Consider the following 17,017-nt stretch of genomic DNA (forward strand, 5'->3'; position numbering starts at 1 on the left):
TGGACCCTATACAGGTGCTGCCTTTATCCATATGGGATGGCAGTTTATTAGTCCCAGCCCAGTCCATCTGCCTTCCATCATGTGGGCACTGCAGGGCTCATCTTCTTCTCACGTCGAAGGTCAGAAAACAAATGAACTGTGCTCCTGCTATACAGCTTGTTTATCACTCATACCATGCATTTGGCAGGCTTCAAAAACAGACGCACATGAGATTCCAGGGCACTCTGACCTTCACCCACACATTTCACTCACTCCCTCCGCATCATTCGACTCCCAGGTCTCCACCCTCATTAGAACTATAATTAATCCCTCCCAGAACCTCGCAATACAAATCACACGATTGTCACTGCAACGATACAGCCTGGCCATCCTCTTTGAACATTTCAGGACTTGTTACTTTGGAGGTTATGGTCAAAGGGCACCTGGATTTGGAATTCGGGGATCTTAGGGTTTAGTCAGTTATATGGGCTATAACTCGTGGTCACTCAGGAATGGGCTGGGTCAGGTTTTGGCCAAAGTAAGATAACATGCCCACCAGGCGCCAGCTCCTAATCATGGCCCTGTAGGGCACATTCCTTTTGGGTGAAAGACACATCTTCGCAACACTTTCAAGAACAATGGACACACAGTTTGGTGGGTGGGGGTGTGAACTGTCCTCATGTGAACTTGGGCATGACTGGAGATTTTTGTGGCCTCATAGATTTTGGCCTAGTGCATGCGATGCCGCTTTTACTGTGCTTACCACATATGCAAAGTAATGATGCCACCCACACCTTGGGCCGCACCATATGATTATGCTATAATTGATGATGTTAGCATGGGGTTTTACTGGACAGGAAAGCGCCCATTTCACTGACCCCCTCTGCCTGGGTTCATGCCTCAAATGCATCTCGCCTTACTTTAAAGCACCCAGGGAAGTGGGGCTGTCCCCTTCCCAACAGATGTATGTCACCACCTCGACAAACTTCAGCAGGTAGTGATTATACAGGAGTCTAGGAGTCCTTACGTTTTTTCCAATGTTATCACCATGAAGAGGAACCGGGATATTTGGATGCAAACTGAATGTTGTCTGCTTAACACCCGCACTGTTCTGGACCAATACACCATGCCCTGAGTGGAAAAGGCATTGGACTCCCTGATGGGGATTAAGTAGATTTTTCGGTCCTGGTTTTGAGAAATGGCTATTATCAAATTCCTATGCACGCTATGGACTGTGATAAGACGCCCTTTAGCTACCCTCTTGGGTTCTACGAATTCATCAGGGTGCATCAGGGGTTTTCCGGTGTGTCAGTGGTGTTCCTGCGCCTTATGGAGAAGATGATCGGTGACATGGTGGACCAGCACTGGAGATGCTGATCTACCTTGATGACATCATTGAGTTCCACAGGATTCTGGAGGAAAACATCAGGAGGCTCATTGAGGTGTTTGGTCACCTATGGGCTAAAGATAAGTGTGGACAAGTGCCAGTTTTGCCAGATGAACGTCAAGTACATAGGTCACATTGTCTCCACAGATGGCAATGCTGTTGATCCAGCAAAGATGGTTACCCTACTCACCAGGGATTAACCTCTGACCTATAAGGAGTTGCAGGGTTTCCAGGGAATCTGAAACTATTACTAGATATTTGTCTTGGGATATGCCAACATTGCCCAACCACTTGTCTCTTTACCAAAAGATGTGTGCCTTCCCATAGGAGCCGGAGGACTACTGCCAGTTCTGCAGACCCTTTGTGCTATCCACGGGAGCCCTTTGGTGAGAGGTGGACTCCCACCACAGCACCAGTACTGGCCTACGTGGATCCTCAGTTGCCACACATCTTGTACCTGGATGCGAGTCAGTAGGGATTGGGAGCTATCCTTTACCAGGAGACTAGCTGTAGGATGAGATGGACCACTTTCATCAACCGAGCTCTGCATTTGGTGGAGGAGAATGTTGAGGGACAGATGAATAGGTCATCCATATCTATTGCCCCTCATCCGTTCCAATAATGTACAGGTGAGAAACGCTACTCCTTAAGACAACCCTACCGCCCCCATCCCAGTCAGGTTCAACAAGGGATGAACATGATGTAAACTGAAGATGGCGAGAATGACTACAAATGATAATGGGACCTTACATATGCATCTAGTAGACATGAGGCACACATGCACTCAACATGAAGAGAACGCACTAGGTCAAATATGCATCTATACATGTAAAATATAAACATTGAAACCATAAAGACATGAAGAATACTAGCATAAGCAACATATAAGCTGAACACAAATAAAAGACATTTGTCTATAGTTCACTAAATTAGAAACGCAACAGCAATGAGCAGCCATGTTTTCCAAAATGGAAGCTGCAACATGTTTGTAAGTAAATGAGAGCACAGAATGCTGAATTAATAAAATACAGATCCATGCAGAGCCCAGACAGAAGCTTGAAACCCAAGCCAAGGTTAACAAGAGTTTATGGAGGGTTTGAACATTACAGAGGAGGCCCGAGATAGGGATACTCAAGACACAAGAAATGTTCTCCTAAATTAATTAAAGTCTGGAGGAGCACAATCAACTATCGTGAGCCAGGTGCAGGATACATATAAGTCAGAGGACTCCATGAAATGTTAGCTCAAGAGTATCCACAGTGGTAGAAGAGACCACAATACTTGCATTAATATTAGCTAAAATACCCATAAATGCAGGGTAAAATAATTCCAAACGCGGTCCTCTCTTTATTCGCTGAAGTGCAAGTGACCTTCTTTTTCTCAGGTGCTCATCCACTTTTGGAAATCCCTCGATATTCGGGACGCTCGGGGGAATCAGAAGGGCTGGAACATGGATGATTACAATGGAACACACTCCTGCGCAGTTCCTGGGCAACTTCATATATGGTCTAAATCCACAGGCCTAATATCAATGCATTAGGGCAGTAGTCCCTCTCCTCATTTCTGGGATATCAATTTTGTTCTTGCACCCTTTATTCTCTCCAACTCAGACTTTACCTTTGCTTCTAAAGCACATTGTTGCATTAATCAATAGGACTACAGCCACTGGTACATCCACCCATGTCAGGAGTTTAGAGTTCTTGGCCCATGACTTTAGGCACTCATCATTCACTTTCTGCACCTCATGCAATGTTTCCTTCCTCAGTAGATGAGCTGCACAGAACAGCATCCCATCTTCCCATCCTTCGGTCGTGATCACTCATCCATAGATTAACAGCGATGAGCGCTCCCAGCATCCAGGCATTCCAGTCTTTTTGCTTTTCTCAGAGCAATTCAACCTCTAAATTTCTTTAATTATTACATTGTCTTGTCCCCCAGAAGGATACACAAGCATCGTGCCTGTCCATCCAGGATCTTTTTCCACTTTCCTTGTCCTGATATAATCTTCCTGGTATGGGAACGTCTGTCTTGATCGCCATCGCAGGGGTGCCCAGCAACCTTGGCACTGTCCTTTTGTAGTACATGCTGCTAGATGGCTGAGGCACTTAGCATCGTGTGCCGGCATCTCTTTTGAAATTAATGTTCTTACTGTCCTCATGGCATAGGGGATGAGAGAGAAGACATAATAGCCCTCATCAGATGCTCTCTTCCTCACCTTTTTCACATGTTGGTACCACATATTATTCCCCAAGTGAGCCAGATTATCAAGATAGGTATTTATCCCCTGGTTATCTTCTTCTGCATCCCTCTTATGTCATTGACATGCCCAAAAAGGTGAAATAAATTATCATCATTTGTACTCATGCTGGGAAAAATCATGTATCGTGTTTTCAATTGAACCATCAGAATGATCAAGACTTTGAAATGAAAGATACAAAAAGAAGAAAAGAAAGCACATGCATATGTATATTATGCATAGGAGTTTAGAAAAATATTTTGTGTGCCACGCCACTTTTTGTTGATTTGCTAGCCTACTTGGAACTGCATTTATTTTTATCCCTGAATCAAATGTAGTACATGTACTCAAATCACATTCGTAGTTGCACAATCTGCTCGATTATTGCAATCAAATGCCTCCTTATAACTGGGCTGTTCTTTGAATCTGTGAGAAAGGTGAGAATATTAAAATTGCTCCTAACAAGGATAGGGTATGAATGAAGTATAAACACCAAACTCTGTGTGTGTCACTATCAGCTGGTGTTATATGTTATTTTTGCAATATTTTCTCAAAATGAATCTGGGTATGTATCTCTCTTTCAGTTTTTAATAAGGAATTGGAGCTTGGACATACTGCCAATATGACTTTACTTTTTCAAAAGATCTCTAAAAGTATGTTTAAGCTCTGGAATTCTCTGCAAGTCCATGCACTTCCTGCTAATATTTTAAGGAGTGTACAATGAAATCCAGTCCAAAAGAAATTTTTTTAATCACACACTTTATCATCCTTCTTCTTGGTCATCGATCTAGTCTGCACACACAGCAATTCTTCTTCTTGTCTTGTTTCCCAGTCGGCGGGTACTAGAGGGAGGGTCTTGTCTTTTGTAGATTTTTACATCACTCAAATGTAACCACGCTATTCTTCTAGACACCCTAACTGGAGTAGGGGAAACTTCCTCTATTTGATTAACCTGGGCTCATGCCATCTAAGTGTAAAGTTTTTGATAACTCTCCAACATACAACTTTGATGGTGTCAATAATTCACTTGGATCAGTTACTGGGCAATCCTCTTCCGTGTTCTTCTACCCCTCCCTCCAATGGAATGCTTGACTTGATCTAAAATTAAAGAAACACTGGTATTCATAGATGTTAAATAATCATGCATCTCGTCACCTAGAGTCTGTGCTAAACTCTGAGCATCACTACTAACTCTAGATGGGGGCGTGAGAGCATCCTCATGTGGCCCCCATTACTAATTCATGGGGCGCAAGGTGATGGTCTGAACCTGGATGATTTCGAAGGGCATACAAGGCTAGGGGTAGGCAATATAGCCATCCCTTTTTTCAAAGTTAATCTAACCTTTGCTATTCTTTTGTTAAGCAGCCCATTGAGCCTCTCACATATCCCATTTGCTTGTGGGTGATAAACAGAAGAAAACATATAATAAAAGCCCTATTTGTTCAAATAACTAATTGACAAAAATGTGGCCCATTAGCGGACCTTAATACCTCACACACACCCCATCTCGGAAATACCTTATGCACTAATAACTTCACTGCACAGGTGGCATCAGGATGTGTACAAGGACTGGCTTCAATCCATCAAGAAAATGGACACACCACCAGTAATAAATACCTATATTCATTGCATGTCTGCTCCATATCGACATAGTAAATATGCAAATTCTGAAACAGGCCATTTGGATGGGGTATTACTCCTCTGATTGTTCTTAGTATACGTCCAGCTGTAAGCTTCTAACACACAATGCAATTCACAATAAACTGTGCAATGTGTTCCAATAAACTGGTAACATACCAGTCCTCTGCAACAGTGGCAGCAAGACTTTCTCGTGTTATCTGTAATTCAGCTGCTCAAGTGCCACTTTTAGTAATGCCACTAGCATCACTGGATTTCCAGTGCTTTCCTGTCTCCATAGAGCTTCATTGGGGGATAAAAAATACCCCCTACGTCTCCATTGCTCCAGTTCTTCTTGTAGGTCTCTTCCCTGTATCTATATTAGTTGTGTAATTGAGAGCATATTAAATCCCTCTTCTACCAACATACTTCTATTTGATACTTCTTTGACATTTTCAATTTCGAAACTCAGATTTCTGAGGAATACCCAATTCTTTTAGCTTCTAAATCTGTGGCTTTGTTCCTGCAAGAAATAAAATCTGTTTGTTTAGTGTGTGCTGTGTATTTTATGACTTCTATGGCCACTGGGAGTTGTAGTGCCTTAATTATCCTGTCCAATAAAGACGCATGTTGCACTAGAGTGCCTCCTTTTCCAACGTGACAGCCCTGTGTGTACGGTTGACGTCACATGGGCGGAGTCACTGTACACCTTCACTTCCTGATATTTTTGTTTCTTGAGCACAAGAATAAGCACTATCTAATTCTGCTGCCTGTGCTGAACTATTTGATAGTTGTCTTGCTCTCACCACTATCTCAAATTCACCATTCAATCTGTGTCTTACAACTGTGGATCATTTATGCCTCTCCCCACTAGTTTGATACATTTTTGCTGACCCGTCAAGAAAAAGAATCTCCCCTCCCACTAAAGCATTTTCTTTCATGTGGGGTATATCATCATAAAATTCAACATAGTGCAACCGTGTGCATGATCACCTTCTTCTATAGGTTCAGCTACAAATGTAGCTGGGTTCACTATTTTACATATGGATAAGGATGTTAGTGCGCACCTGTTTAGACAAGATGTAGAAGAATTTATAGGTGCAGGGGAGGAACTATGACTCTAACACAAGATCACATGAAATACTGTGAACAAATGAGGTCCAAAGTTAGGACCCTCCCCTGCACACTTCACAGTGCTGAAAAATCAGCCAATCCTTTGAACTCGAGATTCACAATAGTGTAAAGAGAAATGAAACCAATAGATATACAACATAATAAAATACAGTAGTTGTTAGCTTGCACATTTTTTGGTGCCTTCTCGGCTCACCTCAATATGGATTGTTTCTTCATTAGGATAAAACCAGGTCAGTAGCTCCACTCATTTACATATTCTTGGTTAGGAGACAGTTTCGATATAAGATTTGTCCCTGACCATTTTCTTAATGCTTTTCTGGATTGTGAACAGGTTTTTGTTCCTGGAACATCCTTTTTAACTTCATCTATTGAGCTGGATCAATTGCAAGCCAGGTAGGCCATTCATTGGTTTTGTTTAGTTTAATATTCCTGACCTTTTACCTTATCTATGGTGTAAGCATCCAACACAAGGGTGACCATCTCAAAGTATCTTATTTAATCTTTACTGTTTGACCACCCAGTCACATCAGTTGGCTCATTGGACTTTGTGGTGATTGTCTCTGATAGTATTCACATTTGGAACATGGATTTTATGTGTAATATCACAAACATTGTTAAGGGCCCTTAGGCCAGACCTTAGTACATTTAATTGATCATTTTGAGATGTACAATCTCTGTAAGGATGCTTCTTTTGTTTATTTTCAGTTTGAATTGCTCTTGAAGAAGGGGTGTTTACCCCGAAATGTGTCAGCTTCTTTCAGACTGCCTGATCTTTAGAAGACATTGAAGTTATTAAAAAACTACTTCTTTTTATTATGTTGTATATCTATTGGTTTAATTTCTCTTTACACTATTGTGAATCTCGAGTTCAAAGAATTGGCTGGTTTTTCAGCACTGTAAAGTGTGCAGGGGATGCAAGGGTCCTAACTTTGGACCTCATTTGTTCACTATATTGCTGGATTAGAAATCATTACTTCATATGCAGATGCGCTTTGTGTCGTCAATGCACTTTTGGGTTTCTCTAAAATGGCAAATAAGGCATGCTCCACATATGGCGTCATCGCACAGCCCATAGTAATACTTGTCGACTTCTCAATCGCAAATGCAGCAGCATCCAAAGATTGTTCACATGGAAAATGTCCTCTCATAACTGGATCTAAAATCCCACAGTAATACACCAAAGGTTTATACACGAGTGTTGTTCTTTGTGTGAGTACTGCTGTCATTACTGATCCTGGTGTATAAAAACAAATAAAATTCTTCACTATAATTGTGAATTCCCAAAACTGGAGCTGTACAAATTGCTCTTTTTAATTCCTCAAATCCTTCCTCCATTTCTTCAGTCCATTATAACTTTTCTTTACCAACGTGTGCTTTCTTAAGTGCTTGCAAAAAAGGTTTTGAGTATGTGCTGTAGTCGAACACCCAGGCCCTACACTAATTGCATAAACCCAGAAATTTCTGCATTTGACTCACTGTATTTGTCTTTGGTGTTTGCATGATAACCTCAGCTATCTCAGGTGTCACTTTCTTTCCTTCATGTGAAATTAACTGGCCTGTGAACAACACCTATTCCTGGCAATACTGTAATGTGTGCTTAAATACTTTGTATCCCTTGTCTGCCAATATAGTCGTCAATAACTGAACAGAGTCCCGTCTAAATTCAGCCTCTGTTTTACTACGTATCAATATGTCATTTATGTACTGAATTACCACACTTTTAAGTTCAATATTATCTAAATCAATCTTTAGGAACCTATTAAAAATCAACGGGTACCCCTGAGGCAAATGAGTATGTTTTAGTCTCTTTTGTCTGAACGTAAAAAAGTAAGATCTTCTAAGTCTTCATGCAAAGGGATCAAAGAAACACATTTGTCAAATCGATCACTGTAAAATACTTAGCTTAAACTGGGATACTGCACAATATTGTCACAGGGTTTTGGAACTAATGGAAATTCTGCTTATACAATCTGATTAAGAGAGCGCAAGTCCTGGATAATTCTCCACTAACCCCTCATTTGATTTTCTAGCCAGATACACTGCAGTATTGCATGAGGAGTCCAATGGCACTAGGATTCTCTGTTTCATCAATGCTGAGATAGTCTCAGAAATGCCTTCATCGGCTTCTCGGCACATGGGGTACAGTTTTGTTCGGGGTACAATTGCTCCTGGCTTGAGTTTTATTTTAACCTCCCCTATTCCCTTCAATAGGCCAACATCATATGGGCCCGTAGTCCGAAGGACACTTGACACTTTTTCTATGTTTCCTGAAAGAATGCTGGTCTTTGACGCATCAGTGCCCTTCGCTGTGGGACTTACCTTTTCTCAATCTTTATCCAATATGTTATGCTTATAAAACACACTAGCTCATCATCTGTACATTCATCTCTGAACATATCTTCATCTGTTATATCAGTCAATCTGTATCCCTCCTCACAAGCTATCACTGTTCTCCAGGCTCTGCCTTCATCATCTACTCCTTCAAGCATTGCTATTTTGCCTCGTACTATAGCTGCTTCCAATTCTATGGGAATATTCTGTCCTTCCTCGACTTCCATAGGTACTTGTGGTCTAAATAAAAATGTATCAGTATCCTGTCAATTTTTCCTACTAATCCAGGTAGCCATGTTAATAAAATGTTCAGCCCATTCATGAAGATATCCGGATCTACCAGAACCCCTCATAGAGCCAATTGTCCTGTAAATGCCAGTATAAACTCTCTTACATTTAAAAAGTGTATTCCTGGGGTGCAGCACACTATTCCTTGATCCATGAATGAAATTGTCATGTTATATTTCGTCATCAAATCTCTACCCAAAATGTTAACTGGTGTTTGTTGCGAATATAACAAGGGGCAGACATCTCACATTCCCCTCTAGAAACAGTTAGTTTATCAGTAAAAGGAACTAAAGCTGTAGCTCCCGAAAACCCTTCAGCATTCATGGCAAAAGATGACATTGGTTATGTTCCCTCCGTTATACAAGAGCAAGTCACCCCAATCTCTACAAGAAAAGAAAAACATTTGTCTCCTATCGTCACATCGACCCTTGGTTCCTCTTGGGGGTCTGGTGTTACTGGTAGCACTGAACACATCAAGTCACCTGTGAGCTGTCATATTGAGGGTACAAATTCATCCCTGTCCCCGTAAAAGGGTTTCCTCCTACCACAGTGACACCCCCTATCCTAGGTGTTAGTGTTTGCCCCGAGTTCACATTCCATTGTATCTGCATAGGTGCTTGTTGCAACTGCCCTTGCAGTGTTTGCATTTGCACTGGCCCCTGCTGTTGTGCCTGCTGTGCTTGTGGCGCCTGTGTCTGATAGGATGTGTGATCTTGGGCACAGCCCTTTTGTGTTTGTGTGCTGTATGGTAGTGGATGACCTGTCCCCTCTCTTGAATTTTGTCCATTCTGTTGCATGTTTCCTTGGCTTCTCCATACACGCGCAATATGATCTACTGTCGCACAATTCCAACAGAATGAGGGTGGCCGCCTGGCAAACCCACCATTATATCCTCCCTGAATATTCTGACGTCCACCCTGGGCATGTGGAAATCTACCTTGGGTGTTCTGAAATCCACCTCCTCTTCCTCTTGGCCAAAACCCATACCCACTTTGATCCACTGGGTATATATTATTCAGCTGCGATGCACACGTTTTTTGCATTCCTCCTCCTTCTTTACTTGTCAATACTGACGCTTATAAAGCAAATTTTGAGAATTTCTGGTGAACTAACTTGGCTTCCTTTACCTTTCTGTTCTCATCTTTCTTTCTATTCTTCTCTTGTAACAATCGACAATGATGCACAATAGTCAACTGTATCTCAGCCTATGGCTTCTCTTCCATTCCTACTTGTTTTTTCATTTGTCTCTGTACTTTTTCTAGCAATCCATGACACAAAATATGATAGAATAATTCCACTGTTTTTTCCCAAGGCTCACACGTCTCAAGCTGCCATCTATCTTGAATATGCTGAATATAAGAATAGGGTCTTCATCTTCTTTTATTTTACTTGTCAAAATTGCACCCATATCTAACATATCGGGATAATGTACCCTGCGAGCCCTCCAAACATTTGCCCTACAATTATTAAATGGTGGTCCATCATGTGCCGTGTCTTGTGCTGTCATACTTGCATATCCCGCTCGTTACCAAATTTCATCAGCTCTCTCTCCAAGAATAGCTGCCAATAGACCTTTTATGTCCCATATGGCCAACGTATTTCTCCCTGTCATTTACTCTAATGCGTGTATCCATTCTCCAGCCCCCGAAGTCAAACTAGGTAACTTGCATTTTAAGTGATCCTTAGCCCCCCTTCTCTAACAGGGGTAATTGTGCGAACCACATCCGATAACTGGACCCCATTATTCAGTTATTCAATGCAGGGGTAATCACCCCTGTCTGTTTTTGTGCTGCTAATGCCCTTAACATACTCACATAGGGTGGGGATTCTCCTCTCATACTACACAATCTTCTTTGGGAAAGTTTGGTATATGATATAGGATCTGGCGTTCTTTGCTTAGGGTGTTCCCGATCTGACCATCTTACCTCCTTATCCAGATTTTGACTTTCTAAGGGGGGGCATGTACCCTCCCCTTTTTTCTTACGACCTGACTCCCTTTCTTCATCTGACATCGCTACACCCCAACTCAAGTGACTATCATCCTCCTCTTCCCTATCTAAATATAATCTATTCAAAGACAATGCTCTGCATTCTTCAATGAACATGTTTTCTTTGTCATCCCGTGTTTTTGGTATCAGGGATCATCTGCTGCTCCCCTGTGTCCCATACTCGCTGTTCTGCCTTATTTGCTGATGTAACTTATCAAACCTCTCTCCAATACATTCTGCATCATATCTTTCCTCTTCTTGTGCTACTTTAGGTATTTCTTGAGTCACTTCTTTCATTGGGAACATTTCTCTTATTGTTTCCCATTTCCCCTGTATTTCGTTGCTTGGTCTTATTAGTTCTTTAAAAACGAGACTGGTGTCAAGATCCTGCTGCCTTCTATTCTATTTTATTCCTTCTTCCACTTTCCTTCGTTCTCTCACATCTCTTCTTGCCCTCTTGTCGTCTTGCTTTTGTGCTTCCCTTCTTATTTCTTATCTTCTTCTGTGTAATCTTTTTCAGCACTTGTTGTCCCTCTTCTTTCTCTATAATCCCTTCTTCCTTTTCTTTCTTCCGACTTTCATACTTCCTTTGTTCCTCTGCCCGCTTTTCGTCATTCTCTTGTTCTTCACTATAAATATTTTTCTGCCGTTCCCTGCTTTTCCTTCCTTGCCCATCTTCTCTAAACCACTTCTCTCCTTCCCTATCCTTCTTTTCTTGCTCGTCTTTGTCTTTCTTTTGCCTAACCTCCTCAATGCTTTCCCATCTAACTTGAGTAATATCTGTTCTTGCATCCATTCTGTTCAAGCGTTACCTCATCAGCCCTATCCTTCTCTCCTTTCCATCTCTTAATTTCCTTGTCTATATCTGTAATAATATTCAATCTCTCGCCTCGTTCCTCTTTATCTCGAATGAACCGACATGCGTCTTCTTTCTTTTTGCTCTCTTATGGACTATCATCACTACTATAAACGGAGGGTGCATATACCGGGTTAATATACCATGCCACTACTTTTAATTCTTTTTAAATGATAAAGTCCTGTCTCCTCTGCATCCACATTCTTAGTTTCAGGCACAGTAAGTGGAGCCGAGGGCTCAATGCCCTCCATGCCGATTAAGCATATACTCCACCGGTGGCAGGTCCTCTTTCTCCTCTTGATACATTTTCCAGAGTTCAAAAACTGCCAGTCTTTTCTCTAATTTCTTTCCTGTGCATGCAGAGTGCACATATGTGGTCATGTGTTGCAATACCGCCTTTGACAATGATCCCCCTTATCGCCATGGCATGTACATTTTATCAGCTGTGTCCTTTACCCATTCTGCACTATACTATTTTAGCTTCAGCACATGTCGTGGTAATGTTTTACAAAGGTACATAAGAGGAGTGTCCTCCATAATGACAAGTCACAATTAACTGTTGATACTTACCAGATCGTTACTTGTTATATTTAATAAATCTCTACTTATCTCAAAGCTTATTGCTCACCACTTTTAATCACAAAAACAACAAATATGAGCAAGCACCATCAATCGCCGCTCAATTCTCTTTTGTCCCAACAACCTATCTGTCTTCTGACTGGCACCAGTCATTTACTACACTTAACTCAAAACAACTTCAATATCCGAATTTCACAATTTATCCCTTTTCAAAACTTCATACAACAAATAATAATCAAAATAATAACAGAGTAGACATTAAAAACCCCTGTGATCACCTTCTCTTTTCCCTATAACATTCTTCCTACTCCAATTCTATTACCCCGTAGAGAGTTTAAGACGTCACCTTCCATGATCCTGACCGTGGGTATCCTCTCTCTTAATATTCTGACTGGAATTGGAGATGTCTTCTTCTATCTCCCTTGAAATAGGATTACCTAGGCGTTCCTTTATCCACACAAAATTCCTGTTAACCAACCTATTTTCATAAAATATCCCAATCCTGCCCCTTTATATTGCCATTTCCCTTAGTCTACTTACATTCGTTTAATCGACTTAAGGCCTTCGGTATTGACTCCTCATCCAATCCGACCACTTTGCCTTCCATCGACAGAGCACCCATGGAAACCGAGCAGGGATTTCTTCAAAGAGGGATCTGCCCACTGTTTCAGTTTTTCTTGCAAGTTTATTTCTATCGGCTGCTCTGCACAGGACACTCCACGATCTTCCAGCAAATGGCAGAGGATGCACAATTGTCTGAAACACTGAAGTCAAAGTAGTATAGATCGAAACCATCCGCACCACTACCACATGAGCTAATGGCCCTTGGAAACGTGCATCTGTTACTGGATGGAATTAAACCAGAATAAATCTGAGTCCAAATAACCAGACAAACACAAGAAGACTGCAATTTGCTGTTTTATTAGCAATTATCTAAAACAGGGAGTTTACAATGAACATCAATAGACGGACGCTCATTCTCAGCAATTTCCACATGAAATACAATGATATACTCTCTTTGCGCATCAGAATGACATCATGCTATGTGGCAATAGTGAAAAACCTACCAAGGGTTGGGTTTGGTTAAGGGACACATCTAGATATTCAATCATATAGGAGCTAGATGTCTTATTGGATGCCAGATATCAGCTGGACAATTTATGACTACCTCTTCATACTTGTCATTTAAGAAAAATCAGTTACACAGTGTTTTATTGGTTTCTCAAGCTATAATGTCCTTTGTTACATGGACTAATACAATGGTCATGTCTGGAACATTCAGTTCAATTAGCAGCACATAACCCAAGACCCAAGTGAAAGTAAATAGGACATGAAGCTGCCCTACCACCCAATTAGCCCAACCTCTCTCATCACCCAGGCCTTCTGCCATGATTTCTCTTTGTACTTGGCATTGCAGAGTATTCTTTTCCAAGGAATGCAATGGGAGTGAGGGCTGGAACTCCAAGTTCAAGCCCTATTTTCAGACTAAACTCATGTGACAAGAGACCATGATTCTGTTTATTCTGCAAGCTTTTAAATGTTTAAATGAATTAAGACTTGGCATCTTCTGTGTTCTTTCTTGCACCTTAACGTGAGAGGATTCATCCTCCGCACACATGTTCCTCTTCACCGTAGATAGCTCACCTCGAATTCTCAGTTCTTGACTTCAGGCCGGACAGCCTCTCCACGCAGCTCCAACAACCTGCTATTCTATTGAGACACAGCCTTTCATTTTCTCTTCATGATTCTTTGGATTACTTATTTCATGATACCAATGTCCAGTTTCTGTACAATGGCGACTTTGCCTGCATTCTATTCACTATGTGTTGCTACCCTATACAATGACTTGATCTATCCTGCCTTTCAGCGTATTTGTATTCATTATACTTCTGATTTCTGCAGCACTTTCTAACGTGTGATCTTCTTTTATACTATTAAGGTTCATGTGATTCTTTACTTCATTGTTTCTCCTCTAAGATCCATACATTGTATTTATTCAGTATTTCAGGACTTTGTGCATACTTTCTTATTACATCATCAGTTCATTTTGTTAGCTCTTTCTCATATTCCTTCAGGGATTTCCTCCTGTAGGCTGTCATCAACTCGAGGGTATATTCGATATGGTTGTCTTAATGGATACCATCTTCCAAATACTTGCTGTGATATGTTAGTCCAATAGCTGGAGTTAGACAGGGCACTGTCTCATGTTTCCAATACAGGGGAGGTAGGGGGGTAGGATCTCCAGCGGATGTGTACGTCTGCTCCTCTACACCCAGAAGATAATTTGCCAGATTTGTACTGCAACATCACCAGTCAGATGTATCTGGGCTACTGGGTGTGATCTGAGATGAGATCTGTTTGTTCAAAGTAGCAGATCCTGTCATCGCTCTGTTCCTGGAAGCCAAGACAGTAGGCTGCAATGCTACGGGAGTGGAAGACACTCATGCATGAAAGATAGAGTCCTGTACAAGGAAAGCAAAGTTGGAGACCAGATTATACATCACCTGGTGCTAGCATAGTGATTCCACCAAGCTGTATTGCATGCACTCCAGGACTAGCAAGGACATCTCAACAGCAACAAAACCTTCCAGTTGTTGTGCTCAAGGTTTTTCTGGTTCAGATGATCTGCTGACATACAGGATTAATGCCAGCACTGTACCAAGTGTGTCACAAGGAGGGCCATTGCTCATCCTGCAGCACATCGAAATCACCTGCACAGCTCCAGGCCCATGGACCTCATCTGCATTGAATTCCTCAGTTTGTCAATGAATCAACGAGGCGTACACACAATTTTGGTGGTGACAGACCTCTCAACTCTGTGGACGCAGGTTTTTCGACGCATTATGATAAATTCCAGATTAGAATTGAGATTGAACAGCTCCTCCGTAAGATTCACCTAAAACAGTATTTTATGGACAAAGAGTTTGAGAAAACTGTTAATGAAAGCGGATTAAAGAAAAAATCCAATTTTGACCCCCCTGTAGCGAGTTACACTCCTGAGGCCATTGTATTTGCTAAGAGAGTGTGGCATGACCTGAGTGTTTTGGAGAGAGAGAATGTTCCTTCCAAATTTCAGAATTTAAGTAACATTGAGAAGAAAGCCATAACATTGTTGGCTAAAAACCAGAGTAATATTATCCGCAAGGCAGATAAAGGAGGTGCAGTTGTTATCCAAGATAGGGGAGCCTATATTGATGAATGCAAACGGCAGCTGGATGATAGTTCTTACTATCGCAGGCTGAAAGAGGATCCAACTGAAAGACTTTCCGTGCTTATCAGAGACAAAGTCGGGAAAGCACTAGAGAGGGAATGGATCTGTAAACAGGAGTATGATTATCTAATTGTACTTCGACCGTCTGTTCCAAAGTTTTACACCTTACCTAAAATTCACACGGCATTGCTCAAACCCCTGGGTCGTCCTATAGTCTCGGGAACTGGATCACTGCTTGAACCGCTTGCGAAATTTGCTGATAAATTCCTAAAACCGTTTGTCCTGAATATGTTTATATATTTACAGGACACTACCGAAGTTGTTAATAGTGTAGAACAAATGGCCTTTGACCCTGCAACCCATTTGTTAGTCAGCTTAGATGTAGTTGCACTATACACGTGTATATCTCAACAGGACACATTAGAGGTACTTGAGGATGTACTGCTTGCCAAAAGGAATTCAGGTGTGACACCTAATAGCTTCATTCTGTGGTGCGCAGAGATGACTCTCACAGAAAATTATTTCATGTTCAACAATGAATTATACCATCAGATTCATGGTACAGCCATGGGTTCACCAGTGGCACCAACGGCTGCAAACCATTATGTAGAACATTTTGAATTACACTATATTTATCAGACTTCTAACCCGTACTTCTTGAAAATTGCCTTATGGCGTAGATTTATTGACAACATCTTAATAATATGGGAAGGTACAGTGGACTCTTTTTTAGAGTTCTTTGAGTGGATCAACCAACAGAATCGCCATTTGAAGTTTACGTGCACCTACAGCTCAGAGAAAATCGATTTTTAAGATATCACGATTTGGATTGACACAGTACAGAGGATATTGCAAGTTAAACCCTTTCATAAGATGACAGACAAGAATGCCCTGTTGAGTTTTAATAGTTTTCATCCTAGGCACACACATGAACATTTACCATTCGGACAATTTATTCGGTTGAAAAGAAATAGCACTTTGAATTCTACTTTCCATACAGAAGCGGATGAGCTTAAGGTGAAATTGATGAATAGGCATTATCCCAAAAAAATTGTCAAAAGGGCATATAAAAGATCGATTAATAATCATTGTGAGGCACTGCTTGAATACCGTTCTAAGAATCAAGACAATAATAACATTGTGTTTGTTAGTACTTACAATGAAAGAACAAATGAAGTCATTAAAATCATTCAAAAGAATTGGCACATATTGGCAGGGGGTGAGAGCCCGTTAGAAAGTCCTATGTGCACCTATAAAAGAGCACCAAATTTGAAAGAACTACTGACTAAAAATGATATTGCTCTGAAAGTGAAAGAACAAATTAGTATCACACAAGCATGGGGTTTGCCCCCAGCAGTAGGACACGCTCCGTGCGGTGAATGTGTGAACTGTAAATACACTAGCAGAACAA

Source organism: Ambystoma mexicanum, chromosome 10 (assembly GCF_040938575.1).
Source record: "Ambystoma mexicanum isolate Mex_15411 chromosome 10, UKY_AmexF1_1, whole genome shotgun sequence".
NCBI lineage: Eukaryota > Metazoa > Chordata > Amphibia > Caudata > Ambystomatidae > Ambystoma > Ambystoma mexicanum.